The sequence below is a fragment of the Lissotriton vulgaris genome, chromosome 1_1 (genome assembly GCF_964263255.1).
Source record: "Lissotriton vulgaris chromosome 1_1, aLisVul1.2, whole genome shotgun sequence".
Lineage (NCBI taxonomy): Eukaryota > Metazoa > Chordata > Amphibia > Caudata > Salamandridae > Lissotriton > Lissotriton vulgaris.
This window is the reverse complement of record NC_141685.1, coordinates 1,052,574,799-1,052,589,774: the sequence shown is the minus strand read 5'-3', so window position 1 is coordinate 1,052,589,774 and position 14,976 is coordinate 1,052,574,799.

Here is a 14,976-nt window from a genome sequence, read left to right as displayed (position 1 = left end):
ATTCCAACGTGACTCCGTTATGTATTCATACAATTGAATTTATTCTTCATCATATTTCAATGTTTTCATGTTAAGTTCACATGTAAATTATCTCCTTCAACATCGTTTATTCATTGTTCCCAAATAAATCACATCCAATGCATTTCGGTGCATGCAGCACCTTCGTCAGGGAAACCTGTTGATTAATAAAACAAAACTTGCTTTAACCTACCCTATATCTTGTCATAAATGCTATAAGCGTGCCTAGAAAATTAGTGTGGTAATGGTGTTTACAAAAAAACGCAAATGCGTTGGCTAAGCGCTATACATGCTCACGTGGTGATACAAAGGCTCTTCGTGATGCTTAATGGGGCTCAAGTGGTCTAATGGACATCTGTATCGTCTATTCGTGCTCACTATACACTATTACTCTGAAGCGTGTTTACTGTTAGCATGCCTGAATGTTACTGCGGTGATTACGGGGCCGCATAATCGCTTGCACATACTTAAATGTCCTCAAGCTTCGCAAGGCTTATGGATTACATCTAACGTTTTCCGCTCAATTACACGCTAGGCGCTCACCTTTTAAACGTTGTAATCTGCTTGAATTCTACGCCTACGCGAACTCCGCGTTGCATCTTCTAGTGGCGCCGGGGTCAAGTGTACTCATTTTACTACCGGCGGTTTAGCGCATGCGCACTCCTGCGCGAGCCGTTTTTCATCAACTAACTTTGTTAGCACAGTCATTTCTCAACGCTAGCAATCAAAGGAAATTTTGTATACTACTGGCTGCTCGCCCTTACCATGTTATGCAGCTATGCCTAGTGGGCTATGGATGTAAATTAAGATCATCATTAAGCGCTGTCTCTACCGTGATTACAACAATGTGCATTCAACAACGATACATGACAATTCATAAATAGCACAAAAATTCTGTCCGATCGTTTAGCCCGTTGGGCTTCAAACTGTTCAGATGGTAAATCCAGTGATTCTCTCTTTTGAGTAAGTTTATCTTGTTTACTGAACCCTCTGTTTTAGGAACGATTTCCAAAATACAAGCCCGCAGTTGGCTTATATGGTGGTGCTTCTCTTTGAAATGGACGGCCACCGTTGATTTGTATCACATGTCCCACTGACTCTTAATGGTATTTTAAACCCTTTCATGGGATGGGCAATCTCATTCCCCTTCATGATATTGTGGCAGCTGCTACAATTCATACATGGGATAGTTCCACGATAAGTGCTCTGTGGAGGTCGCTCAATAGGGTATTTCAACATTTCTCCTAGATTCTTTCCTCTAGTGAACGCGAATAGTGGTTCTTCTGAAAAAATGCCTTAGAAATCAACTTCCAGTTTCAATATTTGCCAATGTCTCCTAATGATGTTCTTAAACTGGGTGCTCACATTGGAGTATTTACTCACACAAGTTATTCTTTTGGTAGACGGTTTCTTTTTGTTCCGAAGTAATTCATCCCTGGTTGATTTTTGTGCTCTTGTCAATGCTAGTTGAATAGTTTGTTCAGGATATCCTCTATCCTGAAACCTTTTAGCCATGATTGTTAGTTGTGCTTGACATTCTTGAGTTGCCCACTGGAATGGCAAAGGAGACTAGGTCAGAAGGAGGATCAAGCCAAGTCTCCGTTAGGAACAACATGTCTAATGAGTTGTTCTCCAAAAGACTGAAATACATCCGCCTGATGTTTCCTAAGATAGTGGGCACTGATCATAGCTGCCAAAATAAGGGAGCCCTTAGCCCGCTGTTCGGGTAAGCAGCCCTCATTAACCAAGGGGACAAGCCCCCTCCCCAATATGAAGCCACAAACTGGCAGGCAGCTAACGAAGTCCCAGTTGTGAGGGTGTCAACAGGCCTCAGCATCCACTGCTCTTAACATAGCTCCAGAATACCTTCTTCTCAGCTCAGCTCCCAAGGGCTTTTGGGCAGCATGGCTGGCGCGGTCCGCTTCCGGGACGCAGACAGGCGCAGACGAGCTTGCCTTAAGTGCACCCGCTGCGCGTCTGTTCAGCGCACATTCAAATAAGCCAGAGTGGCAGAGAGCTAGAACGCTGACTAACAAAAATGAATTAAAAGCAGAATGAATTAAATTTGTTTTAAAATGCGGGTATGCGAACACAAGCGGAACAAAAGTGCAAAAGCACAGTCATAATGAAGGGCCAGATAACTAGTCTACAGCAAATTCTGAAGACTAGATTGGCAGGAATGGTGGCATTGTGCACGTGGATATGGGAATCTTGATATTTCAGATGGAAAAAGGGTAGTGATTGAGCAGTACTCTTGCTTGTCAGGTTGGTTTATTTCCAAAAAGGAAAGAATCTGTCTCATCTGTACATCAAGTAGATTACTTCAGGAGGAGAAGGGTAATTGATAACTAGGAGGGAAGCTTGCAGACTACAACATGGAAGATGCATAGATACCACCAATGATTAAAACGTACAGGAATTCTATGGAGGGAGTGAACATATACTGTGCTAGGCCACAAACAAGTGAATTCTCTGTGCATTTCCTGCTGCTACACAACGCTGCCTAATGGCAGGGGAAGAAAGACTGTCCATGAGGTCTATCAGACCAATTTGAATAAGTGACTCCACATGACAACAGTAAGCCATTTTTCTCAGTGCTTCAAAAATGGTCCATGCTCTGAAGAAACCAAACTTCTCATTTCTAATTGAATCTTTCCTCTGGTCTGGTACAGAGTTTCCTCTTAAAGTCAAACATGAATATCTGTCTGGCAGAGTGAGCTTTTAGTTACAGACAGTAATGCATAGGTTAGCTGAAACAGCCACTCAGAACTGATGGAGCACGTGAAGCTCATTTATCTAGGAGTGTGTGGGAGGGTGAGGCAGTGCGGTTCAAGTGAATCTTCTCCCAGGTAGTTTGTTTAGCATCCCATATTGCTCCGCACCTCAGAATAGACGATGAGTGCACCACATAATCAGGCTTTTTTGCTGGGTTTCAGCTCTTCTCCACTCTAGGTAACTACAAAAGTTAGAAATGGGTAGCAGAACATCCCTTGTTCACTCAATAGCAGTGGCCATACACATGACCACCATGATTGCAAGGTAATTCTTCTGCAGGCCACAGGCTGGCCTGGTTAAACTGGCTTGAAGTGCTCAACTGAGCACAATCCTTCCTGTTCCTTTGATATGCTGTTGATCCAAGCAAGGAAAAGCCACAGGGTTTTGCGGGGGGGGGGGGGAAGAGACAGCCATCTCAAAGCCTACATGCCGTCTGGTGGACTCCATGCCCCCTCATACACACAAACCGTATTTGAGCCTTTCCCACATATGAGGGACACTTCTTATGACTGAGGACTGATTTTCTAGGGAGTCAATAAGTAACCTGCCCAACCTGCGATGAAAGTAAAAAGGCCTGCCCCTCAAAGATTAATAGTCAGCTTGCCGCAACCATTAGCTATGGCCCGGACAATGAGAAGACCACCACCATAAAGTCTCAAAGAAAGTAATCCATGGATGAATCGCAAGTTCAGAAACATCAAGTTTTCTACTGATAAGTAGCCTGTTCCATTGCATGTGCAGCACCTTCCAGAGGACACTGGCCCAGAGCACCCTGTGCATGAAAAACATACCAAGTCATTTAATTATGAAACAGGAAGGGTCGCCAAAGTGAAGAATGTAGGAGAGACTCATTTTACACATTTTTGTGAAATTCACTTTGAAATTAACTGGTAGATAGCTTCACAAGTTAAACAGCATTACTGTGTCACTGAAATGGGTCACCAACTGGCACAGCGCTGCTCTACTTAAACTTCAACTTGGAATACAATGCCTGGTTTTCCGCATTTTGGGCGGCAGTGGGTAGCTAAGTGGCTCGCCAACATCATCCTCATAAGAGGCAATGTAACTATAAGAGACGTCTCTGGAGAAGGATTATTTGCCTCACTGCTAAAGAAGCATTATACACGAAGACCAAGTTGACTACCAGTTCCCGTCAAAAACTGCTAACAGATGTTTACGGTAAATGAATGAGTGTTGCATTGGCCAAATATTTTGGCAGAGGATATTCCAGGGACACAAATATTGGCTAGTAGACTAGATATGCAGGCTTGGGGGGAATAAAAGCCACTAGAGCTACACAATTCCAGGTCCCACCACATTCCTAGGATATCGGATATGGACTTTTTTTTCTAAGTGAAGGAAGATATCAATGGCTATGGATATTATTGAGAACCAACTAGATATCTCCTGTTAATGTGGTGTTGCAGACTGTATAGTCTCTAGGAAATGTGGGAAAAAGCCATCACATCACTATACTAATATAGCCTTATAGCCCGCCGTAGAGGGCTATACCGGCTATTAAAGGCTCTCTCCAGCGTTAAAGGCCCCGAGCCGAAGGCGAGGGCCTTTAACAAGGCTATAAAACATAGCCCATCTACGAAGGACTATAAGACTATTAGAACATTCTGTCACTAGAGGACAGAATGTTCTAACAAGAAAACAAAGCCTTTTGGGAGCCTGAGGGGATTGGAATCCCCTCAGGTTCCCTGAAGCCTTTGTTCACAGCCAGAGCAGTGAACAAAGAAACACTGGAATGTTGGAGCTCCAGGCTTAAACCAGCCATTGTAAGCCCAGAGCACTCCATTGTTTTCAATGGAGCTCCCAACATTCCAATGTTCTAATAAGACATTATTAACTGAATGAGGGTTTTTTGTCCCGAAAGGTGGCATTCAGTTTCAATCATAGGGTTCAATTTAGCAAGAAAAAGATTGGAGATTATCGAGAAAAAGTAGAAGTACGTTATGGTGTAAATAATGGTTAAAAGCAAAACATGGGGTACACAAAATGTAAAACATCAAACATTAATCATGCCTGGAGCCAGCAACAATTGGATGTCCTACAGAAATATTAATTGCTCTTAAGGGAAACTAAAAATAACTTTGAATGCCTACATACAACTTTGTTCAGCAACATATATGGAGCAAGACTGGAAACTTATATTGTGCTACACAACCAAGGTCTGACAACATTCAAGAATCAAATATTTACAAATGTAACATATTACATAGAATATACCTTCCTTCAAAGAGGATAGGAGAGATTTACCCTGATAGACTATGGACGAAACAGGACTTTAACATATAATGTGGTGTTTTTCACTTCAACGAAACAATTGACAGATTTAAAAGTTTAGAATACCAAAATGTAAAAATCAGCAGGCCTAGTGGCTTTATCAAGTGTCAGCACTTTAACCTATATAACACAGACTCACTGTCTTTTTCAAAAATTCATCAGTCAAAAATCAAATGTATATTTTATATACACAAACATTTCAATGTTTAATAATAGTGACCGTCGCAAAATATTCTCAAGACTATAAAACTTGCCTAAGTCTTTTTCCTATTTTTCAGGCTCCAAAGTGCAGCTCCAGAACCAAACGTATCGGGACCCTGCAATAGCATAGAGCTCCAGCTTGGAGTGTGTTATGATGTTATCTCACTCTGGTCTCAGTGCTTCTGTTGCGAGAGGCTGGCCGGTAAGATATGGAACACTTGTGTGTTCTATGTGGTCCGGTCATTCTCGGAGTAGCGGTTGCTGGAGGAAGGAGTCTGGGTACCCTGTCCTTGGAGAATCATAAAATAAACTTACTTTGTTGGACCATATTTGAGTCCAGTTTCCTTCCTGAACATTTTGGCAACGATCTTCCTTGAAGCTCTTCATCGGCGGGGAATCGAATCCATCTTCCCGTCTGCCTCAATTCCAGAGCTGCTGTCCTGTTCTCTGGTTGGTCGCTCTTGCCGTCCTGCTGGATTTCCCTGTGGTTGTGAGTAAGTGTGTGGCACACACACGAAAGGTACTGTTTTTTTTATTTTCTATTTTCCGTACAGATCGCGCTTGGACTTGTACGTTCACCTCTATTCAACAGCGGTTCATTGTTGCTAAGCAACAGCATGGTGTATCGTTTGTCTGCCAACCATTTCTCTTCGCCAACCACATAATCATGCCCACGTATTTCACACAGTGTGCGGCCATTTTCATTACAGTTTGTCTTTTGCCAACCATTGCCAACCACGACCTCGTATCAGGACAATCAACTTATTTTACAGCGCTCAGCTGTTCTTTTGTTCACTTCTTGCTCCAGCCTGTTGTCGCATAAATCTCCATCACCCTCATTGTCTGCAGATTCTATCAAGCAGTTACTACGGAGATCTGCACACCATGTCAATTTTATCATTTTCTCCTTTTTGCAGATTATACAGTGATCTGCACACAATTTCAATATTTTTGTTACTTTTTTCTGGCTTCTTTATATTGCAGCACTTCTGTAACTACCTGCTTTGCTCTTTGGCAAACGTTTTACTTTCGCTTTGTTCTCTTGTTGTCGCTATGGCTGCCAGCAAAATGATAGCACCTCCTCCAGCCTTCCTGATTGAAGGGGACACTCCTTCAATTGAATGGGAGGAGTGGATTTGAATTTTTTGAAAATTATCTGGAGGCCATTGACTGTCATAGGTTACTTGAATTGAACCTATTGACAATCGTTATATTGAGGCTAAACAAAGACTTTCTAAGTAGATTGGGAAGCAAGTCAACATCGCTATGCAACGGCATACATTTTACACAGTGCCTCAAAAGGACAGAGACTGTTGACCAAATGGTCACTCGTCTAAGAACTTGCTATCAAGTGTGATTTCGGCCCCATGACTGATCAACTCATTAGAGATCAGTTGATCGTTCAATCTAAAAAATTAAAGGATGCATGAAAAACTTTGGGCTGCCAAGAACCCTACACTTCTAGAAGCCATCTCCATTGCCAAAGTTGTTGAAGACTCCGACAAATGTATTCAGGAAATGCATTCTCTTGAGCAAAAAAAAAAAAAAAAAAAAAAAACACACACTGTCAATGTAGTCAATAAAAATGAGAAGGAATCAGACAATGATCCAAAAAGTTTTAGCTCTAAATACAAGCCATCTACTTCTAAATTTAAGCCTAAAGTTTTGTCTGACAAAACCAAATTCATTGTCTGTTATCGTTGTGGCAGTATGGGTCATGCTGCGGATTTTGCTGGGTGCTTTGCTAGAGATAAAATGTGTAAGAACTGTGGAAAGAGGCCATATTAGCAAAGCTTGTAGAAACCCATCTAAGAACAGAGTTTCTTCTGTTGAGGAAGATTCTCGGTCTCCCGATATTTTTGTGTGTTGAAGACAACTGTCCTGGTTCTTTGCAGAGACCTAAAGCTATCTTTATTTTGAATGATGTTCCAGTAACACTTTTGTTCGATCCAGGTTCAATGTTTACCATCATTCCTTTTCACATTTTTAAGTAGTATTGGTCTAACAGCACTCTTTCGACTAGTGATATTACACCAAACGCTATGGTGGTGAGGTTATTAAGATTAAGGGTGTCTTGCAAACAAAATTTAAATTTAAAGTGAGATCTTCAGGTAAATTTTATATCTCTAACAATGGGTCTGCGATACCCAGGTGCCTTATTCAGAACATCATTGTGGATAAGTTTCCTCTCCCTAACATCTGAGATGGTACTCTGGGTGGATAAGGCACATTTTTTTTAGTAAGCTTGACTATCAAGTAGTTTTACATCCTGATTCTCGCAAGCTAACACCATTTTTTACTATTGAAAGGGTGTTTCAATTTAAGAGACTTCCTTTTGGGCTAGCCTCTGCGGCTAGTGTTTTCCAACGTAGTATGCATTCTCTGTTGGAAAGTCTAAAGCAGGTACATTACTTCCAAGATTCTCGTCACTGGTGACAATGCATTTGAGCACAATTGTAATTTAGCCAAAGTGTTACAAATGTTATTTAATGCTGGTCTCACCTTGAGAAAGGAGAAGTGTAATTTTTTTAACGACTGAGGTAGACTATCTGGGTTATACTATTTCACAGTCTGGTGTTAAACCAGAGGATGATTTGTTGGATGAACAAGAGAGAACATGGCGGCCGGCTGAACACCTAGGTCACGAGCTCCACAATCGTTTGGCAGCACAGCGCTATAACAGCTCATTTAGAGTAGTTCTTACGGGATTTTGTGGTCTCTACATACCAGGGAGACGTGGCCGGTTACAGCGGTGGAAATTGCCGCAGGAATAGGACCTAGACTTCGGCATCAGCGAGGTAAACAGCGGAGGATTGTAAGGAGGAGCCCCTGCCGGGATGTCATGGCTAAGGCATTGGGCTTTTGGGTGGAAACTGCGGGGAAGCTGGGAAGCTCTGTGGCGGCTGGGGGTTACTGCATGGTCTCGCTGGCAAGAGCAAGCAGTAGCACAGAAAGCACAAAAAGCTGGATCAGCAACAGGATCGGGTGAATCAGCCTAAGGAGGGCGATGCTCCAAGGTATCCTATCAGTGGAGGTGGCATTTAGCAAGTAAGATATAATTTAGGGGATTTTTGGGCGGAAGCAGCCTGTACCTTTAAACTACGTGGGGCCACAACTAGACAAAACTTTAGGGGACCCCACCCCATAGACCCGCTTATCCATCGGAGTGTCAATATGGGGTTCTAAGGTCTCTTACACTGGACAATAATGACCATATTGATTCTCACAGACTGCCTATAAACCGCGATAATGTGGTAAGAGTCACTGCATTAATGAATTCAATCAAGAACAAGCATTGGTATAGCCAATAGGTCTCGCCTTTGGGACCTTGTAAGTGTTTAGCTATGTTACAGTTGGTGTTGTTGCACCAAGGATATTGTGCTGCATAACTAAATACTTATAAGGTCCCAAAAGCTAGACCTATTGGCTATGCCAATGCTTGTTTCAGTCTATTGCTGAGGGATGCTGTAATCATGTTTACGGAAAAAGCGCTAAAAGCCCAAGTCTCTTGTTATGATGACATTTCAACACATTTATATTGACAACTTTGCACTCTACGCTTAGGTGACCCAAAGTACTGATGAAACGTCGTAGTCACTGATCTGTCAGCCAGCTGTCCTCAATATACTGTTTGGGGGGGGGGGGGGTGGGGGGGGGGGGGGGTATGGATTTTCCCCAGAGATACTGTGGTTCCATCCTTTCGATGCATCACTGTAGCAACGTAGGCGCTTTAAATGGACTCTCTATTCCACCCATGCTAGTGTGAACTGCAGCACTTTGAGCAATTTGCACTATCTATAGTAGTTCTTTATTCATTCCTAGGAAGAGAACATTGGAGTAGTCTAGCCTGGAGTCAAGTAAGGCGCCACCACTATAAATCTCAGTAAGTGGTATTAAATGGATTATTTTTATGAACCAGCTACGAGTCAATAATAAAGAAGAAGATACCACAGATTACAGTATTTTATTTGTGCTTTTATGCTTAGGTTGCTATTTGGGTGGATTAGTCAGGTTTTTAGTTTACTTGGTGGCTGGAGACATTTACCCAATAAAAGTTGAATTATAGGCATCCCCAGTAAAAATCCGTTTTATTGGAGGTGGCTAACTTCACCTGCTAAATAATTTGAGACCAGTATGGATTTTTCCAAATTGATACTCTACCTGTGTGTTGTCAGAAACATTTTTTTTTTAAATGGAGATTTCTGTTACTGATAGCTGTGCAAAGGGGTCTGCTATAGATATTACTGAGACTCAGTAACAGAGGCGAGCCTTGAAGAAATCCAGTCTGGTTGGCACTAAAAACAAACTCCAGTTGGCCACAATCTGTCTGTTAGATAGAAATGAACAATGTCAATCCAGTTCTAGTTCCCAAGCCCCTGGTGCAGTGTCCGGTCTACTGAATCAGAGGCAGCAGACATATCGAGCAGGAACAGCAAACAACAATTATTGTCCACAATCTACCTAAAGTTGTCCACGAGAACTAGCAGAAAAAACACAAAATTAATTCAAAGCCCATACATAAAAGTGTAATTTTTAATTAATCATGAGGTCAAATAGCCCCAGTGTGAGATTCCTCTGCTTCATTAGTTTCAATGTCAACGAAACAGCACCTTGCTGACCCGCAACAAGTTTGGAGGGTGCATGAAGGAGCCTTGTTCAACATGCTCAGTTGGTCCTATATTTGCTGCAGGGAAACCAATCGGGCTGTTGGTGGAAGTTCCCCCGGGGCACAAGCGGGCATCCACTTCTGTCATTACAGCTGATCGCAGCAAAAAGTCAGAAGTGGATGCCTGCTTGTGCCCCGGGGGAACGGACATAAAAAAACCAAGGGAGCGCGCCTTGCGCTAGGGGGAGGGAGAGAGGAGGGGGCCTGCGAGATTCCCTTGGCGAGCAAGGCAACGCTTGCTCCCGCAAGGGAATAGCTCAAACGTGCACGCGTTGCATTCAAAGCAATGCAACGCGTGCACGTTTTGCCTCAAAAAGGGAACAGACGGCTAGAGGTCTTTCTCCTATGCAGCGCATGCGAGCTGCGTAGGAGACCTCAAAAGGGTCAAGGCAAGAGAAGGGGTCAATTGATTTCAAAGCTACCCTTATCACAGTCGGCCTGTGAAAGTAGAAGCTATAACTACACAGAGTAGACCACAATCAAGTTGGGGTGTCAAGTGTCCCTAAAAGCGCCCAGAAGTCAGTCTTGGCACCCCCAGGGGATCAGGTCACTGCTCAGTCAGGTGAAACTGCTGACTCAGATCAGGAGCAAGAAGAGGATTTGGGTACACCACAGGTTAGTGAACAGCTGAACACAGCAGTAGGAAACAGAGTACAAAAACCCAAAGGAGCTATTGCAGCGGTTGTTTCTACTAGAGCCGCAAAAACAGCAAAAAAAGAGCAGCAAAAGAAGGGTTCAAATTTAAAGGTTACCCCATCACTGTGTTCTTTTTTCAAAATCCAAGAGAAGCTAGTTCTGGGGGTCGGTTTGCTCATAGAAATGTCTTCATCATCTCTAAAGATGATGGAATCACCAAATAAATATCAGGTTCTCATGTCAAAAGATTCAGGTGAGGAGGAAGAGACTATAGTAGGTGATGTAATAGAGGAATCCCCACAATCTGTGAGCCATTCTCAACAAAGTAACCCTACCAGGGAGCAGGAAATGGATAAAGATATAGACACCCCCTTGAAGGACGACATTGGTGATCTGGTGGCCTCACTCTTAAAAGAGATGAAACCTGGATTTGCAAAGTCTGAGAAAAATCAGGAAACAAAAAAAATCCAGGCAACCTGCGAGGCCCTAGAAACTACGTTTAATGCATTAGTAGACAGAGTGGTGGTGGTTGAAGCGCCCTGGAACAAATCAGGGATGAAGTCCGGCTATGCCAAGGACATATAGACACGGCATCACTCCCGGAGAGAGAACTTAGAGATAAAATGGAGATCTTAGAAAATAATTCTAGGAGAAATAACATACGACTATTAAATATTACCAAAGCTCAGGGAGGCCAGAATATAAGGTCCATTGTAGTTATTCTCCTGAAAGGCTTTGTCCTCGATATGGATGAAGACATACGAAGGGTCCATGGAGACCCATTCAGGCTCAATAGAGACAGGAAGAATCCCCGCAGAGTCTTAGTGAACTTTAAATCTTACTCAATAAAAGAATGTATTTTGAATAAGGCTCGGAGCTCTGGAACTCTAAAAAAAAGATGGATATAACTATAAAATCCATTCGGATATATCTAAAGCAACAGCTGATAGGCAATGGGCCTAAGGAAAATTCATGCAAGACCTCAGGGCCGAAGGAGCAACTGTTCAGATTAGATTAGAGTATTTATAGAACGCATGGCTGCCTCTGCAAAAAGGCGTCCCAGCGCTAGAGCAGAACAGAGCAGTGCACATAGGGAGAGGCCTAAATCTGAGAAAAAAAGCCAGGTTTTTACGTGCTGTCTAAAGGTCTTAAAGTCTGATTCGGCGCGGATGAGGGAGGGAATTCCAGAGTGTTTGTGCCAAGCGTCTAAAAGATCGGCTGCCGGATCTGGCCTTACGTATACACAGAGTGCGTGCAAGACACTGGTTTGAAGAGCGCAGTGCTCGAGCTGGAGTGTACAGGATGCACAGCTCATTAAGAATGTCTGGGGCTATACCTGTCAGTATATTGTGCGTAATACGGAGTGTCTTAAAACTGACCCGCTGCTCAATGGGCAGCCAATGAAGACTATGGAGAAGTTGAGGCATGGCTGAACTTCGGCAGAGCAAAGATGGCACGTGCTGCTGCATTCTGGTCTGTTGCAATCTCTTCATCACAGATTTATTAGAACAGAGGAGAAGAGCATTGCAATAGTCCAGACGGGCCAGGATAGAGGTCTGAACAATCAGCTAGTGTGTTTGTGCATCGAAGAGACCCAGAATCGGTCTCAGGCCACGGAGTATCCCAAAGCAATTTCCGGCCACTGTTTTTGCATGCAATTCAAAGTTCAGATCTTTATCTAATAGGAGGCCCAAGTTTTTTACCATAGGTTTAGGATCTGGCGTTACCTAGTGCCGAAGTCCACCATTCATTTGTCCAAAGATGGGAATCTTCCCACCAAGAGGATTTCTAATTTGGTGGAGTTCAGTTGCAGACAATTGTTTGTCATCCATTCTGCTATGGCGGAGATATCCTCTTTGAATTTTTGTTTGTCTTGAGTGGGGTTGTTAGATAGGGTGAACACCAGTTGGGGTGTCATCAGCGTATGACACCATGGACATTCCTCTTGCTTTGGCCATTCTGACCAATGGGCTCACATAAATATTAAAGAGCGTAGGGCTCAATGAGGAGCCCTGAGGAAAGCTGCATCGAAGCTGGTGGACCTGAGAGGCAAACTGGGGGGGGGGGTTGAGGCAGTCATTTGGAACGTCCGTTCAGATGAGAAGGAAGTGAACCAGGCTATTGCAGTGTTTCCTATTCTTATTTCCTCCAACCGTTGGAGTAGTATTTTATGAGACACTGTCAAAAGCCACGCTTAGATCGAGCAGCACCAGAACAGACGTGCTGCCGGCATCCAGCGCGGATTTGAGATGTTCAACCACTGCTAACAGGGCAGACTGTACTGTACCGAGGGGAGGAAGCCATTCTGTGAGCTATCAAGAATGTTATTGATATCTAAAAATTGCGTAAGTGCATTATTCACATAGGCTTCCCAAGATTTTAGACAGAAACGGAAGCAATGAGATAGGGCGGTAATTTTCGATTTGGAACAGTCAAGTGTGAGTTTTTTTAAGCAAGGGCACCACTTTAGCATGCTTCCATGTTTTAGACACTGTCGCAGTGGAAAGGGAGTGATTAAGTAATTCTAAGCATGCAGGCATAAGATCTGATTGGATTTTTCTAAAATCTTCAGGCTTAACGGGATCGGCCAGTGAGACAGATTTAATTTTAATTACTAATTTCTCTAGTTCATTGGAGGTCAAGGGGAGGAAAGATGTAAGAAGGGTAGATTCGGAGCCGGGATTCAAGTCCATACTCCAAGCATTGGGGGAAATGTTATATCCCAGCTTTAAGTATATATCTTCGACTTTCTTCACGAAGAAAGTAGCCAGCTCCTCACATTGTGAGTTAGAGGCAATAGTTTTACCAGATTCTGCTATTGGAGAGGTCAGGTCCTTTAGTAGCGAGAATATGGTTTTACTAAGATTCGTGCTGGTAGAGATCAAACTGGAGAACTGTGCTGCTCTCATTTTACGAACTAGCTTATGGTATGAGTTAATAGCTATTCTATAGAGTAATTTAGCTTGAGTATCATATATGTTTTCCTCCAGGATCTCTCCTGGGGTTTTTTTTTTTTTTTAGCCAGCGAGAGTTCGTCTAACCACACATTGGCTCTGGTACTTTGAGTGAGTTTGGTGGGAATGCACGTGTCTAGTGCTTGGGTAATCCATTTTTGAAAGAGGGCACCAGCCTCGTCCACATTGTTAGATTGTGGCAGAGGTTTTGCTCTTAGAGCTGAACATAAATCTGCTTCATTAACTTTGTGCCATGGTCGTTTAAATGAGGGCAGCTGGTTAGGCCGAGATTTGACACCACTTATTCTTAACCGCATTTGAACGAGGAAGTGGTCAGTCCATATCATAGGGAGTGGGGTTAACACTTCCAATATCTCCAGATTCGAGAATATCGGGTCTAGGAGGTGTCCTGCTCTATATGTTGCACCAGGGGTCAGTTGGGCCAGCTGACAGGCTGCCAAGTCCCCAATGAAACTGAGAATCAGATGAAGTTCCCAGCACTCTTACGCATAATGTGGTGTAACAAAACCTACAATATCAGAGACCCGAAAGAAGTGGAACTATTCTTGGAAAGTATGAAAACAAATGGGGATTTCTTTACGATTGGGGTTCTCAAACTGGGCAACTAGGATTTCTCAAATGACATTGGGGCGGGTTCTCCAGGGTGGGGGTAAACTTAAGGCTGTTTTTCTTCTTTTAAACGCACACTGTAGTTTTTTTTGGGTGAGGAGCATTTAGGAAAAAATAAAAAAATAAATATATTTGTCCGATATGAAAATTGTATAGCAAACAGGGCTGGAGCAAAAAAAAAAAAAAAAAAGAAGAAGAATACATGTCTAATGGGTGATTTAAAAATAGTATCATGTAACGTGAATGGGTTAAGAACTAAAGCGAGGCGACACAAACTTTGAGTACCTCAAATTGTTGAACAGTGATATAATTGTATTACAAGAAACTCATCTCCTCAGAGATGAGTGGTTTGAAGCTATACAATATCAGAAAAGGATCGGTGAGACAGTATGCACAAACCAAACTTGTAACATTAAGGGTGTCTCCGTTATAATAAAAAAATCACTCCATCTTACCTTGGTAGGACAAACCGTAGATATAAGAGGAAGATGGGTTATAGCAAATATAAAAGTTAGAGATGTGGTATTGTCTGTGGTGAGATATTATGGCCCCAACACAGATGACCCCGTACCGCTCCAATCCTTGTATTTGCAATTATTATCTACACCAGTTTTACTAGGCGGTGATTTCAACATTTTGTTAGACCCCAAGAAAGATAGACACCCTCCTGGCAGAGTTTTAAACCTCCCTTGAATGCGAGAGTGTCTGAATAGGCTTAAAGATTACTTGGGCTTAGTTGATATTTGGAAAGTTAGAGATCAAATCTATAAATTCACCTATGGGAACCATAAATATGGTCACACG